The sequence below is a fragment of the Cryptomeria japonica genome, chromosome 7, assembly GCF_030272615.1.
Source record: "Cryptomeria japonica chromosome 7, Sugi_1.0, whole genome shotgun sequence".
Lineage (NCBI taxonomy): Eukaryota > Viridiplantae > Streptophyta > Pinopsida > Cupressales > Cupressaceae > Cryptomeria > Cryptomeria japonica.
The window spans coordinates 377,767,538-377,785,547 of record NC_081411.1 but is presented as its reverse complement, the minus strand read 5'-3'; positions in this window follow the sequence as shown (position 1 = coordinate 377,785,547).

The window sequence follows — 18,010 nt, the reverse complement described above, 5'->3', positions numbered from 1 at the left end:
TTGCACCAGTAGGTGTGCGGATGGAAGTACAATAAGCCCATAGTGTTGGATTCAACTGTACATGCCAATCTCGACCAGCATCATTGATGACCTTTTTCAGTATCTTAATGATGGTTTTATTTGATGCTTCAGCTTGACCATTACTTTGTGGATAATAAGGACTAGAGAAACAGTGTTGGATGCAAAACTTTTCACAGAGTTCCTTGACATCTTTATTTTTAAATGGACGGCCTTTATCTATGACAATTGCAAGGGGAACCCCATATCTGCATATGATATAATTCGGTAGAAACTTTGAAATTTGGACACCAATGATATAGGTCATGGGGATAGCCTCGATCAATTTTGTAAAGTATTATGTGGCCATGATGATGAATTTGTGTCTATTTGCAGATGTCGGGTGAATCTTGCCAATAAGATCCAATCCCCATTGAGAAAAGAGCCATGGAGATATGACGGAGTAAAGTTCTTGGGCTGGTGCATGAATGTAATTTCCGTGGATTTGCCATTTGTAGCATTTCTTGACAAAATCATGAACATCCTTTTCCATAGTGGGCCAATAATACCCAGCACGAATCAACTTTTTAGCTAGACTTAGACCATTGAAATGGCCCCCACATATACCATCATAAACCTCATGTAAAGCCATTTGTGCCTCATCAGAATCCTAACACTTGAGGAGGGTGTGGTCAAAGGAATGACGGTAAAGGGTGTCTGCAATGATGACATATTTGGTTGTCTGGCGGATGAAGGCTCGGCGTTGGTTAGAGGAAAGGTCAGGTGGTAAGGTTTGGGATTTCAAATATTGATAGATGTCATTGTACCATGGGGAATTAGGACCAAAAAGAACACACATCACATCTGCTATCGAAATTTCAAAAGAAGGGATAAGCAACAGTTCGACCAAAAATTCACATTTGTCCATATTGTGGGGCATATTTAACATGGAAGCAATAGTTGCCATAGCATCTGCTGACTTGTTTTGAATTCTTGGAACTTGATTGAAATGGATAGCCGTAAATTTTGTCTTGAAGAAATCCACCATATGCTTGTAGGGAATAAACTTTTCATATTTCATTTCATAGTCATCATTCACTTGATGGATGACTAATTGGGAATCTCCATAGGCTTGCAAATGTGGGATGTTCCAGTGGATAGCTACTCAGAGTCCTGTGACCAGAGCTTCGTATTCTACAATATTATTGGTGCAATGGAAAGTTATTCTATAGGATTTGGGAATAGCATCACCTTGAGGGGTGACAAACAATATACCTGCTTTGGACCTGAATTTGGTATGGGATCCATCAAAATATAACTTCCAATCATTAGAAGGTGTGAGAGCAAAGAATGATTCATCTGGAAAATCCGTCAACATTGGATGATCATCATGAATAGGTGCCTTTGCAAGTTGTTCCGCTATGATTTGTCCTTTTATTCCCTTTCTCTCAATGTACTCAATATCAAACTCACTAAGGATCATAACCCACTTTGCTAAGTGACCTGTCAAAGCTGCCCTGCTAAGCAAGTATTTCAAGGGATCAATTTTTGCAACTAACAATGTCTGATGATTTAACATATAGTGTTGAAGCTTCTGTGTTGCAAATACCACTGCTAAACATGCCCGTTCAATAGTTGAATAATTCAGTTCATAGCCCACTAGTGTCCGACTAATATAATAAATAGCCTGTTCTTTGCCTCTCTCATCCTGTTGGGCTAAGAGAACTCCCAATATCATTTCAGTTATAGAAATATACAATATGAATGGCTTCCCTTCTATAGGAGGCATTAGAATAGGTGGCGACAGCTGATAATCCTTGAGAGTTTGAAATGTTGATTGACAGTGCTCAGTCCATTTAAAAGTGACACCTTTATGCAATAAATGTTGGAAGGGATGACATTTGTCTGCCAATTGAGCTATAAACTGGTGGATTGACTATAACTTTCCTTGCAGACTTCTTAGTTGACAGAGATTTGAAGGAGGAGGCATATCCATTATTGCTTTAACCTTTTCAGGGTCTACTTCAATGCCTCTATGAGAAACAGTGTACCCTGATAATTTGTCGGCTGTGACACCAAAGACACATTTCATTAGGTTGAGTCTGAGCTTGTAGGTTTCCATTCGATCAAAGATTGGGCCAAGGATGGCTAGATGACCGTCTCTTGTGATAGATTTGATTAATAGGTCATCAACATAGTCTTCCATCAAAGTATGCATAAAATCATGGAAAATTGTTGTCATAGCTCTTTGGTATGTTTCTCCAGCATTTTTAAGGCCAAAGGGCATCACATTTCAGCAGTAGGTACCCCAAGCACATGTGAATGCAGTCTTATGTTGATCTTCAGGAGCAATACGAATTTGATTATATCTAGAAAAACCATCCATCAATGATAGCATCTCATATCTGGCAGTCATGTCAACTATGATGTCTATATTCGGCAGTGGAAAATCATCTTTAGGGCATGCTTTATTAAGATCCCTAAAATCCGTACAGATTCTGATGCCCCTAGTTACTTTGCTAACTGGTACCAAATTTGAAATCTAGTCTGCATAATCAATGGGTCTGATAAAGTCCACATCTAATAATTTTTTTAGTTCTACCTTGACCAACAAAGCCACCTGGGGATGCATCTTTTTGAGTTTCTGTTTGATGGGCTTGGCATCTGATTTTAATGGCAAGTGATGAAGGACTAATTATGGATCAAGGTCAGGCATATCTGCATAGGACCATGCAAAACTGATCTTCTTCTCAAGAAAGAAATTGATAAAATCTATCTTTTCCTATTTTGATAGAGAAGCAGTGAAATGAATGACCTTAGGGTTGTCAGGTGTACCCAAATTTACTCTTCGGTCATTTCCACAAGCAATGTTGATTTATCTTGACTTGATGAGGGTATGTCCAATCTTCCACCTTTGGGCGCCTCAGAGAGGTTTTCACCCGCAGGTACGTCTTTGATTTTTACTTTTCTGTGGTCAAAGAGCACCTTACGGTTTTCACTCAAAGACTCATTCTTTTGATTTTTAACTGTTGCTTTTTCTTTTTCATTTTTATGACTAGAAGATGGAGTTGACTCCCCAAAATATGCTATGGAATCTAGATCAATAGTAAATCCTACTTTATGATCACCTTGTGGTATGCCTTCTCGGAGTCCAAGAAATTCAGCAATTGCTTCGTCATTTTGAAAACAATCTAATGTGAGTGGTGCTTGTTGGTCATGTTGGATAAGTTGAGGATAGACAAGGGGCATGTCATCATCGGTTTTAAGGAGAGAGAGGGCCGAGATGGTAAAGATGTAAACGTCCATGGTATCACTGTCTGAATTACTCATATCTGATTCAGATCTTGGGTCCTAGAATGACTCTATCCAAGCATTAGGACATGTTTTAGGAGGGCAAGTTATTTCATGTTTATCTTCCATGGGCAAATCATCAGGGCCCAGGAAAATATTTTCAAGGGCATAGGAGCTAGAAGAAAAGGAACTCCACTCCCATTCATTAGAATCAATTTCGGGTTGGATATCCTCAGGTGTTGTTTTATCATCAGAGTCATGCCCTTTTCCACACGTGGTCACTTTGGTAGATGAGGGTCCAATTCGCAATGGTACAAAACCTAACCCTAAAGTTGGAGGTCACATCTTGGGTATAATAGGTTCTAGTCTTCCTTTCTTGTCAGGGCCCAAGCCACTGCAGCCATCATATCCCTTTTTCTACAGCATAGTAAACCCTTTGTCGTACCGCTCCACCGGCAACCTAACAGGTGGTGTCTCAGTTGGATCCTTATAAAGCCAATCTATGACATCATCATCCAAAGTTTCTTTGTCAAGTTCACCCCATCTTGTAAATGTAGTGGGGGGTTGATATTGAATGACTATCTTAGGTTCCTTTTGGAACAAATGTGGTTTGCCATGTGATTTTGGAGATATTGGTAAATTCCCAATGAGGAATGTTTGAGCCATTGAATACTCTCTGCATCCTTGGTCCTGTATCTTCAATTTTCCTTTGACAGCATCTAACAATTCATTAGGATCCACATAATTATGTGAGTGGGCCTCCCTATTGACTGGGACTTGTTGCTTCGGGGAATCCTTTAGATTAGCACAAAATTGAAATGGATTACAATCTCCTGGAATTGTTATCTCAGTCCCATTGTAAGGATATTTTAAACACTGATGATAAGTAGATGGAACTGCTTTCATTGTGTGGATCCACAGACGGCCAAGAATCATATTGTAAGGGAGATCAAGGTCTAGGACCTACAGGAAAGTGTTTTCTATCACTAGACTGACTCTGATAGGTAATGAAATTACCCCTTTAGATGGACGCTCAGCATCATCATATGCTTTGATTGTTATTCTTCTGGAAGAATCAATGTCATTTTTTGTATAACCAAGACCAATGACCACTCTCAAGGTACAGATGTTAAGACCTGCTCCGCCATCTATCAAGACTCGACAGATCTTGCAATTATGGACAAAGACTTCAAGATGTAAAGGATCATTATGAGGGAGCTTATCAGGAGAAATATCGTTATCAAAAAGGCGACATGTTGGGAAACAGCTAGATGTCCAATTCAGGCTTGAAACTGGTCAACATCAATGTCTGTCGGGACAGTGGACTCAGTTAAAGCTTTATCTAGGACTGTGTGATGCATAGGGGACATTTTCAACAACTCAAGAATTGATATTTGTGTAGGTGTCTTCCCCAGATGATCTTGGAGATTATACTGACTCATAAGAGTTGATTTGGGAGGAATTGCAAGAGCTCCTTTCAGGACTATTTTGGATCGACGAGTGGTGACTACGCAAGAAGGATCTTGTCCCTTTATTCTTATGGTGGAAACATACTCATTTGATGCTTGAAAACAATTGATGACATTGTTATAACTAGTATTTGCATAATTAAGATTTGTTGTTTGGGTAGAGTTTGAAGAAGATGCTTTACCCTTATCATGATCAAGCAAAGGAGTTTTAAAAATTGTATGATCAGTGTTAGAGGTCACGTTGGGTGGGTCTACCTCAATTACTCCTTGATCTAACAAGTCTTGAATCATATGTTTCAATTGAAAACACGATGCGGTTTTATGTCCTTTTGACCGATGGTATTCACAATATGCATTATCATTCCACCAATGCGGCTTTACCAATGGTTCTGCCTTAATATCTAGTAACTTGATAAACTTTACTTGTATTAATTGTTTCATTACTGACTCAATAGGCTCTCCCAATGGCATAAACTGTCGAGGAGGCCCATCCCTTGATCAGAAAGGTTTTCATTGCTGGTTTTGTTGCTGACCTTGTTGTTGATTATATTGTTGAGTATATTGTTGGTATTGTGGCTATTGAGTAACATTGCTTGCTGGTGTTTGATTTTGTTCCATAGCCGACATATTAGGAGCACTCAATTTCTTTATTGTGAACGTGGGTTGATTTGCATTCACTGCTCTTGCATCAACAACTCCATCATTAGTGACATTCTTGTTTTTGTACCAAAATCTATTTATGTCCCCTGAATTGTTTGTGTTGTCACTGTCTTTGTTGAGCTTAATGATTCCCTTAGCTACAAGAGAAATTTCAATGTTCATCCCTTTCTTAATGAGTTTCTCAATGGTACTGGGACTTTCCAATTTGAGTTCATACATCATTTCTGGGACCAAATTTTGAATAAATAAGTTCACTTGTTGTTCTTCAGGTATATCTAGGGAAGAACGGCTATACAAGCTTCGCCATCTTTGCAAGAAAGTCACTAATGGTTCACCTTGCTTTTGCTTGGTGTTGCATAAATTTGACATGGTCACTTCACTGTCAATGTTGAATGCGAAGTGGGTTATAAACTTTTGAGCCAATTTTGACCAAGTCTTTATATTCCCTGGCAAATGCGAATACCAATCCATGGCTTGTCTTGTGAGACTTCGTGCGAATAAGCGCATTAAATATGTTTCCTCATAACTCACTTCAGTACATGCTGCGAAAAATGCTCGAATATGGTCTTTTGGATTGCCATTCCCTTTATATTTCTCAAAATTAGGTGCCTCAAAATTCTTAGGGAAGGGAGGCATGTACAAGCTCTTGTCAAATGGATTAGGACATAAATCTTGATCTGTGTACAATTTCTTTGTTCCTTTCGTTTCCAATGCATCGACTTGTTGTTGCAACTTCTCAAGTTGTTGTGCAAATGTGTCAGGTATCGAAGATTTTGGAAGTTCATCATTCACTCTTGGGTGTACTCTTTGTCGATACATCCTGCTATCCATTGGTTGTTGATGCTCAGAAATTGTTGTCTTTGGTGTCTCTGGCATATAAAGTTCTTGATACAGCTCTTGTTGCTATGGTTGTGCCATGCCTTGACATTGACCCTATTGTTGTGCTTCTTTTGGTGGAATCATGATTGGTAGCCTTGGTTGATATTGCAATCGAGGGTGTTGTTGATATTGCACGGACATCAATTGTGGTTGTGAAGTATGATAATTTGTTTGTCTTGGCACATATTGAGGTACATGTTCTTGTTGATGCTGACGAATCAGAATTTGCTGACTTTGTGCCAATTGTTGTTGTCTTGATGTAAATCCCATCATTTGCAAAAAACTTTGTTTGGGAGGTTTTTGTTGTTTCTCCTTGAGATGGGGTATGGCACTCACATTTACTTGTTGTGTTGTTTGTCCAATCCACTATGGTGGTTGCAAGTTTGAATTAACTTGTAATGGTGCAGAAGACACTGCAACATGTTGTTGAATGTGATATTGTTGTTGTTGTGCATTGCTTGTTTGCACATTCGATTGTGCCTTTTGTGTATTACTCAATTGTTGTAACATTTGTTGTTGGTGCAAACCACTATTTGTGGCTCTTTGTGTTACCATTATCGAAGGATCTGACACAATATTTTGCATAACAGGTACTTGAGTATTTGGCAAATATATTGAACTTAATGGGACATAGGAACTTTGTTGCATTGTGGAATTGTTTTGGACATTGGTAAGATCAGGCATTCCAGTCGTAAATCTTTCTTGCATCTTAGATTTTGATCCACTTGTAATTATCTGAGGAATCATTTCTTGTTGAGGGACAGCTGTCAATATTTGTGTGGCCCTCATTTGATCTTGTGTTAAAGGTGTTGTATTAAATAGCGGATTGTTTATTTTTTCAAATGGTGACTTTTGAGGAATAGTCACTGTCAACATTTTTGAAGCACGTTTACTCATCAAGGTGTGTTGAGTTTCTTGTTGCACATTTTCTTCATTTGGATGTGGAGAGAAACTTAACAGCTCACCGCCTTGTTGTTTTTGCACATTAATTTGCTCACTTGAGGAGGTCACATTATCATCATGTCAAGATATTTTAGTGGGAACATCTTAAAGACCTTGTTCAAGAATTTATCCATCTTTTTTGTCAACTTCGGATCTTTAAGGAACATATCAACATCATCGGAAGCATCAGAATCTGATGAAGAATCTGGTAAAACATTTGGATTTATTTCTTGTCGAACGCCTTGATCTGAACCAAATCCTTGTGAAAGAGTTTGTTCCTCATGTAATGTTTGAATTTCATGTTGCAGGTTTGATTGATTCCAGTCGAAAGGTGCATTTTCTCTTGGTGTTGGTGGAACACTCCCATATCCCGGTTTCATGTGTACAAACAATGGCTCATATAATGGAGGTGGTCCAAGTTGAACCATTCCATATGGTGGTAATTTTGACGAACCTTCAATTTGTAATGATTGACTAGGTTGAAACTGTGAGTTTGATACATTGTCAATGGGTTGATATGTTGGTTCGCCCATCTTCTTAGATTTTGACCTTGTTTCAACAGGCATGTCACTATGCAAATGCAATATTTTGGGGGATTTTTTTATTTTAAAAGGATGATGTATGATATGCAACTAAATGTAACCTAAATAGACGAAAATGCAATCTATGGCAAGAATGCAACCTATATTTTTGTTGTTTTTCAAGATTTGGACAAACTTTTTGAAATGCAAACCTAAAGACTCAACCTTAAGAAGTTGAAATGAAGCCAAGACCTTAAAGGACAAAGGACCAAATGACAATAGGACAAATTGATAATGTCTCACCTATATGCTTGGATACTAAGCTAGGTTTGACAAAAATGATATTAATGAGAGGACAAATTTTAGACAAGGTGAAGACTCCATAACAACAACTTAGGGTATTATCCAAAGTTTTGATTTTCCAAGTTTGACAAATCAAATTTTTGAGACTAAATGCAGGAAGGCAATGATTATGACAATGACTTAGGACATGAAATGAAAATGATCTAAGGATATGATATGACAAGATGAAGCCATGAAAAGATGACAATACAATGATAAGGATATGCGAAGACCAATGACTTGGAATATGCAAAATGCAACCTATGCAAGACCTAATTTTAGCATGATAAGGATAATGCACGAATGTCACCTAAATGGAAATCTAGCTTGGATATGACAATGAAATGCAAACTTAGGGAAATGATTTTGAACCTAAGTGCAAAATGAGGACGCTTGCAATGAAAAGGACTAAAATGAAGGGAGATGACAATATGCCTTAGGACCTTAGTGGGACTATGCAAAACCTAGCCTAAAGTGACATGAATTTTGAAACAAAGACATTCAATGTTTTGACAAGCCATGTTCAAATGTTGGATGGATACGTGGACAAATTTGGACTTTTGTTTGGATTTTGTTTTGAATTGAAGGTTGTTGATTTTGAAAACCCAAGTTGATTATGAGCACTTTTTGAAAGTTTGTTTTTTTTATTTAACTTTTGACAATCACAAAAGATAAAATGTTTGTTTGACTTTGACTCAAGACAATCAAGCACATTTACAACAAATCCTATGGCTAGCAAGGACAATATCTATTGAATCCTCTAACGAAATACAACACTTAGCCGGATAGCTAGACGCTTGGTAGCACTGGCTCCCCCTTACAGTGCACTCACTTCTCGGGCATACCAAGCTTCGAGTTCAAGGGGCATCACTTCCCAAGAACTTGCAATCTCTAACTAAGGAGTACATGAGAGTTGTCTTCGGCATGCGCGTATCACAACACCTAAGCCAATAGATAGAAGGATTTTGGCCTCTAAAAACAAGAGATTCTAGTAAAGGCATCTGTTCGGGTGGGTATTGATCCGACAAATAAATCATCTCAATACCATTCCAGCACCCGTTGTCTACAACTTTCATTGCATCCATAGTTATTTAGAGTGGTTCGAAAGAGCTTGGCTTTAGCCCGTCACCACTTTGGGTCGTTCCCTCTCACCAATGCCTGTGCGAAGTGCCAGGCAAATCGGGAGGCAAGCCCAATTCTAAGGGTTAAAATATGCAATCAAACTAAAAGCAATCAAAGCATTCATGGTGTTCATTAACCTTTAAGAAACTAAATGTGCAACTACTTTAAAAATCACGTGCAAGATATTTTAATAAAAGTCTTTGACCGCATCTTGCATAAGATTTGTTAGTAGTTTCATTTTTAGTCTTCGTCACACGTAACGCCAAGGTGTTGCACAGAGAATCAGTACCAAAGAAAAACCAGAATATAAGAACAGAATGAAAAAAAAGTAATTTGCAAGTAAAAACATTGGTTTTACCTCTGTTTCTGGCCTTACATAGGCACAGAATGTCTCAACACAGGAGCAAAATGCCTTGACATAGGTGCAGAATGCCTTGACATAGGCACAGATCTCTTTGACACAGGCGCAGATCTCCTTAACACAGGCATAGATCCCTTCTACATAGGCGCAAAAGTGTCTAGAAAGCCCTGAGTTGCCCTATTTCTTGGGTTTTCACCTGCAAATCAGCTCAAAAGCACTCAAAAACATGGTTAAGGGGTTAGTTCACATCGGGTTCACTAGAAAATGTAGATAGGAATTTGGAATTCATCAAAGCAAATAGATATTAAACTAGCTCAATCACAAAAACTAGATTGCAATGATAAGAAATCCTAAAAACATTCAATAGAGGTATGAAGACAAGATAATCAAACCAAATGCAAACAATTACAAACGTGAATATCTCCTCCATAATTCTCCATTTTCCTTCTTTCTCCTTCAAATTACTTTGTTTGTGGATCTCACCTACAAATGCAAAAGCATAGTATGAAAGCAAGATTGACAAGATGAAATGGCAGCGCAAGGATACTAGAAGCGTGATTGATTTTCTGAAAATGTGATTAGATCCATTGATTGAAGAAAATCATCCAATTTATAGACAAATTGGAGAGACGACAAGATTAGCATGAAGAGATTTGAAAGGAAATTTCAAATCAAGAATGACAAATATGACAAATTATGACAAAATTGACACTTTCTATGCAAGATTGATTGATTGACAAATTATGACAAATTATGACAAGATTGAAATGCCATTCCCATGAAATTAGGGGAAATATTAGAAAAATTGAAGAAAATAGGAGAAATAGAAAATTAGGAATTAGGAGAAATTAGTAAATTAGGTGAATTAATTAATAATTTTTCATTCATTAATTAATTCACAAAAAGAGGGGGAATTAATTAGCCAATTAAATAAATATTTAATTATGACAAGAAGACTTAGGATAAATAAATAAATTATTTAACCTAGAGGGAAAATGACAAACAAGATTAAATGATTAAATCATAAAACCCTAGAAGATGAATTAGAAATGCAAGGACGACAATTAGGTCTTGACAAAAGATAATTGATGTAGGGTCGATTTGATCATGATTCTGACTGACAAAGGACCAATGCTGATAAACAATTGAGATTGGTTGACAAATTGACCAAGATTGACAAAGAGATCAAATTGATAGCCACCAATAGATGAGGAACAATGACTAATTGATCCAAATTGACATGATTGAAAAGGACAACGATCGATGACAAATCGATCGCAAAATGACAAGATTGACTAGGACAAGGATCGATGATGAATCGATTGCAAAATGACAAGATTGACAAGGACGAGGATCGATGACGAATCGATTGCAAGATGACAAGATTGACAAGAATGAGGATCGATGACAAATCGATCGCAAGATGACAAGATTGACAAGAGGACAAAACCCTAATTCTATCATCGATTAGGATTGATGATGTCCAAAATATGACAAATGAGCATGCACATTGATGCGACAGGATAAGATCGACCAAAATCATGACTGAAGATTGTTATCGACAAGACCAAATTCGAAAGCGAGAAAAAATGAGGAACGTAGAAGAAGGACTCGATGCTCGCAAATGATAAAGACCAAGTGCGCAACATAGAAGAAATGTTAATGCGACGCAAGAACCCTAAAAATAAGGCAATTCGCAGATGTTAAAGTATGACTCCGCAAGCATTGACCATTTTTAGATGTCTACATATTTAATTGACACTTATAAACTAAGTGTCAAAACTAATTTAATTAGTTCCTAAAATATTTTAGAGAATTTTGATTTAATCAGTCTATTGACTTATTTGATGAGATAATAAATTAACTTATTTAGTATTCCACAATTAAATTAAATTACTAAGAAAAGATGTATGGAAATGGTTCTAATTAAGTACTAATAGATGCAACTAAAATGATAAGGACTTTTGAGTGAAATTATTATTACTCTTATAACATTTGTTCATTCCGCTTGCTAATAGGAATTATCATGATAGTATTTAATAAAATTTAAGATTTCGCTTGGAACAACTTGTTAAAATGTCTCAACTGGTTAAGCAATGGTTGAGTGTAACTTTATTGTTTTAATAATTTAGTGTTTTTAAAAATAAAAAAATTTGGTTGTGTTTTGCCCAAAAGTTTGGGCATGACATGCAGGACCTGATGGCTCTACCGGTTGTTCTATCGGTTGTGTGTCTGATTTCCTTACCCATTTTTTCTCATGTTGTTTTTTGATATCTTATACCTTTGCCTTTCCCTTCTCATATGCTTTTCCATTATTTATCAGTGGGTTCTTACTCCTACAATACTTAGAAATATGTCCAATCGTGTTGCATGCATAACAGACAATATTGTTCTTCTGAATTACTTTATTAAACCCTTGATTTCCTTGATTTCTCATTGATCTACATTGGTTAGCCATATGTCCAAATATACTACATGCATGACATCTTATATTTCCAAGACCGGTGACTGATGCATTGTTCTGATTATTCCTATTTCTGCATTGACTTGCTATATGACCATATTTATTGCAAACAAAGCATGTACCATTGAATTTGTGAGCATCAGGTTGTCTTACCAGTGATTTCTAATTCGGTTTGTTGGCATGATTCTGCTTCTGAATGGATGATTGATCTTTTTGTGTAGTACCGAAGCTTTCTCCTTCTTTATAACCAATGCCTCTCTTGTCATTAGCATCTCTATGACTCTTCAGTAGTTCATCAAGTTTGGCAGAGCTGGCTTTGAATTTGTCCTTATACTCATTTGCAGTACTAAGTCATATCTCATGATTATGATATGTCTCTCAAGTTCATGTTCATTGTTCTGGAACTACATCAACTCAAATCTCAACATGTCATTCTCATGTGTTAGTCTGTTGCATTCATCAGATCTGTCCTTCAATGTTTGAGCTAGGTTTTCTTCATTCTTCTTTATGTCTTAAATTTCCTTACACATTCTCATGGTTAGGGCTTGCATCTCATTCTTCAAGATGGTGTTCTCATGAGTGATTTTCTGATATTGATCCTTCATAGCATCTTCCTCATTGCTATTTTGATTTTGCAATTGATCAAATAGTTCCTTCCTCTTAGCTTGAATAGCTGAAAGCTTTCCTTGTAATGAGATGATGTTCTCTGGCTTTCACTAGTTCATTCTTCAGTTTACTGTTCTCCATCTACTCAATATCAAGATCCTCAAGAGCAAGTTGAATTTGTTGTTGCAAACCGGTTTCCATTGATTCCAAGTTCCGAATCATCCTCAAGTGGTTAGATGATGCGGAGCTTCAAAGGACCAAACTCAAACTTAACAATAAAGACTATTTGATTATCAATTTGACACAAATGGTGTCATAATACTCAACCAAGAGAAATACGATCCTTTGAGACTTTACAAACTACCTCAATGCATTGACAAAGAAAAATCATTGCAAAACTACCACCTTGCTGCCATATTGATAGACCCTTATTGTTAGGAATCCCACAGATACTGAGAGGGGGGGGTGAATCAGTATCTGGCCGGTATATAGAATTTCTTAACTTAAAACATGCAGAACATAATATAACAGTGTACTGGTATGCAAGAAATAATGCAATAAATATAATCAAGAACATCCACATGAAAAGCACACCATAACACAAGGTTTTAATGAGGAAACTCGGTGTGGGAAAAACCTCAGTGGGATTTGTGACCCACAATATTCACTCACTGGCCAATAAGAGAATATTACTTACAATAGGGGTCTATACATGCAGGAAGGCCAACTGCCTAGAGCTCACTGCTCAATGGGAAGTCTCACTGACTTACAATGAGGATTATACAAATCCAATATATTGTACTGCTTTACAATAGCATCTTCAATGCCTGATCCAGTACCGGTTGCTACTCTACTACTTACATAAACCCCTTAACCTATATTTCACATAATAGGTCTGCCTAATATTTTTCCTTATTACTTACATCTCCTATATCAAATGTCTACAATGATCTCTTTTATATATAAGAGTCATTTTACAATTTGCCAAGTCGGCTTACAAATTTTTATAATAATAAACAAAATATAATATAACAAAATCATGTCGGCCTCTGTGTCGGTATACTTCCTTTCTTCTATGCTGGTGCGGATGTCCTGAGTGCCGATGTAGAGTGTGATCTGCTGATGCCGGTATAATGCCTTTGTCGGTGCCATAGGATTGCAAGGTTACCATCAATGACAAAACCTTCAATCACATACAATGTCTCATTGGAGTGTGCATATGCCAACAATCTCCCCCTTTGGCATGGATGGCAACACTCATGAGAAATTTCAAAAATGATCCAAAAATGTGAAGTCCAAAAATGTTATCAAAAATGTGTGTGCTCCCCCTGAGCATATGATTCCTGTGACATTGAATTTTTGATATTGAATTTTCTTATCTCACTACTCCCCCTTTGGCATCAATGACAAAGGTTGTCAAGATGTCAGTAGAGTTTGTAGTTTCAACCTTGTAACTAGGTGGTTACAATTTGAAAAAGATCTCCCAAAATCAAGTTTATACTATCCATAAAATTCTTGCTATCCTTTATTGTTGTCTCTGTTCTCTTCACTATACCTGTGAGATGCTACAAATGCTCTGTCGGTGTTTTCTTTCCCTGTATTAGTGCCTCAAATACTTCCTTCCGTAGTGATGCTAGATAGTCCAATTTTGGACTTAGTTTCGATCTCAAATGCTTTGCCTTATTCACTATTCTTTCTTTCTCTCTTTCCAATTTAAGTAATTCTTCTTCAAAATTTGTTATCTTTTCCTCAAAAACTGATAGTGTATCAGGTGAGTTGACAAAACTATCTGCAAGTTTATTGATCTCATCCTTTACCTTTCTCATCTTCTTGTCTATATCTACAGTCAAAAGTTTGTTTTACAGGTATCTTTGTACAAATTTTTGTACTCTTTCAATAAATTACATAATTCCAGTAGAAGTGTGTCAAAATCTCTGTTACACTTCTTTATTTGCTCATCAAAGAATTTATGTTTTTCAACTTCTACTTTATCCTTTAATGACTCTTCTTTTATTTTCTCAATGTTTTCTGTGATATATTTACATAGTGTATCAAGTTGTCCTAAAGAATCTTTATTGTCTATATTATAGTTGGGAGCAATTACCTTCAAAATTGGTATGGTATCATCAATTTCCTTGTAAGCTTGTGAGCTGCAGTTGGTTATTTTCTTGATAGAATCTAATAGAACCTCAATCACATTAGTTGATTCATAGCCTGATGATGAATCAACAATCTGAGTACCGGTGGAAGTAACCAAGCTTGTATTGACCTCTGGTAGGTCTGTTTGTGTCTGCATTTCTTTAAGCAATGGTTTTTCTTCTTCACTAGTTGTTGGTGGTACTGTTTCCTTATGTACCTGTTCCTGTTGTTGTTGATTCTATTTTGGAGTCTTTTGCTCTGTTTGTTTCTTTTTTTGTTGTATTACCTTAGTCTGAGTCTGAGTCTCTACCTTTTTCTCTTTTTCTTCTATTGGTTTCTCCTATGTGTTATCAGTTTCCTCAACTACCGGAGGCTCACTAGCCATATCAGTCTTATCAGTTGTATCTTTGTCTACCACTATGTTAATCTTTTGAGTGTCAACATCCACAGTATATAAGACTTTAGGATTAGGATTATCATCCTCTGTATCCATACTCTCAGCTATCGGTTGATCTTCTATAGTTGTTATTTTTATCGGTGGAGTAATTAAAGGAGGTGGGGGTAAGTTGTCTCTAACCTTGATACTAGGTGGTCCACCAACTTTACCTTTACCCTTGTCTCTATCTTTCTGATAAACTTTTATGGGTTTGGGGTTCCTGTACTCTTCTTGTTGTTCTTTCTCAACTAGGAATATGTCCCATCCATTTTCTGTCTCCTCAGTCACCTCATTAATTCTTCCAACCATTAAAGCAATGTGCCGGTGTGCAGTAGAAAATATTGATCGGTTGGCTTGAGAAATTAGGTCATCAATTTCTTTGGGTGAGTTTACTGGATAAACAACAAGTAGCTTTTCAATCTTTATTTTCTTATCTAGTTCTATTACTGCTTGTCTTCTTGCTTCTAGTCTTTTAAATAGCTCATCTAGAATTTCATTGACTACTTCCAACAAAAATTTCATATACATATCCATATGTAATATAACACTATTTTCTACTTGTTCTTTTTCATCAGCTGTTAAGGTGTCATATATTTTCTCTATATTTTTCAATTTACCTTCCTCTATGATTTCATTCAGCAGTATATCAAGAGGGGCCAAGTCTTTGTTTGTCCTCTTCTTCTTTTTGGGTGTCAGTTTCTTCTTCTTTGGTGTGGCCTTTCTTACCGGAGATCTCACTGCTTGTTGCTTTTGCCTTGTCCTCCTAGGTGAGGGTGTGCTTGCCGGTGAGGGATCTCTTTTCCTTACAACTCTTTTGAAAGTTGTAGGCATGTCACCCTTCGAAGAAGTACCTATCGGTGATAGGTGAGTTTCAGGTTGTGGAGCTGCTAACTCATCCTCTGTTATATCGGTTTTCTTCAACACATCTTCTTTGATGGATTTTGCTTGTCTGGAACCTTTCCTTACAACTGCCTCAACCTTTTTCACTCTTTTCTTTGGTTGTATTTGGCTTTCAATAGTTTCTGCACTACCAAATACTTTTTCCTTAGGTTCTCTAGGGGCTTCCAGAAGTGCTTTAGCATATGTTTCAACTATGTAATCATCTATTTCATAGCCCATCTCGATTACTCAAACTATCCTAGGGATGACTGCTTCCATCCAGACTTCATCTTTCTTGATTACAAAGCATATTTCATCTTTGTATTTGTCAACAATCTTTTGTGATAACCTGATTCTTTTCTTCATTTTGGCTTTTAATGCTTGAAAGAAGTCATAAATATCATTTTCCTTGTCTTCTCCCATGTTATTGAATAGTTCTATTAACTATTTGCCTACCGGTATATCATATCCAAGTTCTTTGTAGCCTATACCAAGAACCTATTTGGTTATGTGTAGCATCAGACATACTAACAGATTTCCAAACCTGAAAGTTCCTTTCTTGTCCTTTTTAATCTTTCCAAGGTTGTCAATTAATTCATCTTTTAACCACTCACATATATCAATCTTTGCATTATATGTGACCATATCATAAGCACTCTTAATGCATAAACTTGAAACTGAATTGAGTCTATTTGCATGAGTAGCTTTATACCCTAATATCATGCTGATAAATCTCACATTAATGTCGGTTACATCATTAACTCTTAGGGACCTCTTGTCGAATGTTGCACTAGTTAGGTTTGTAACTAGGTCATTGGATACCTTCTTGATTTTATCTGCCCTTTTACCGGTGGTTGGTAGCCCTGTGACAACTTTCACAGCTTCCTTGGTGATTTTGTGGACTACATCTAACCAAAAAAATTCACCATGTACCCTGCTTAAGACTATCCTAATCACATCCTTGGGAAATTCAGGAATGCTAAGGATCTCTATAAATCCTAGGGTCTCAATGATCTTGTGCTCATCTTTTACATTGTTAGTTTTATCACATATCATAGTTTTAAACATAATCTTAATTTCTTCATCTCCTAGTTCCTTAATGTTGTAGTGGATGTACATTCTGGGGTCTTTGACATAAACAACTCCCTTAGGAATTTGAGAAAAAGGCACCTAAGGTATCATCTTTCTTTGGTACCTTGGGAACTAACTGAAATACGGGCCTAGGTCTTTTTATCACTTCAACAATAGTAGGGTTTGCTATATATTCAATTGCAGAGGTGGATGCCATGATTAAATACCTTTTACTGTCTTTAGGATGGATGATTGCTTGGAGTGTTTTTGCTTCTTGCTTGAAATGCCTTAGCTCAGAATCTTCATGCTCTTCGTAGGTTTGAAATCTTGGTGAAATGAAATGGAGCCAAAACCTTGATTTTATAGTGTCTTTTCGCCATCTACCACATTAATTGCATGTCGGTTAAGTATTCACTTAACATTGTTTGCCTGTAATAAGTAATTTTCAACTTCTTATCTCTAACCGAGGGAATAATAGCACGTGTCAATAGATTGCCAAACCCTCAAGGAAACTTTCTTCAATTAGATGAATAACTTCCTGCTAGTGGAGCACTGCTTTTTCCTTCCGATGAAGCATTACTCTGTTCTGCTAGTGAAGCATTGGTTGGTTCTACTAGTGGAGGAATATTCCCAATATTTAGATCAGCTTTTCTAATCCATTGTTTTGAGAATTCTTGCTTAACCTCTTCAACTTTTTCTCAAGCTAGAACTTTTGTTGTCTATCGGTGTTCCTTTACTTCTACAGAATTTAGCAATATGCCCAATCTTGTTACATGCATAACAAGTTACATTATTCTTCTAAATAGCTTTCCCATAACCTATATCGGTTTG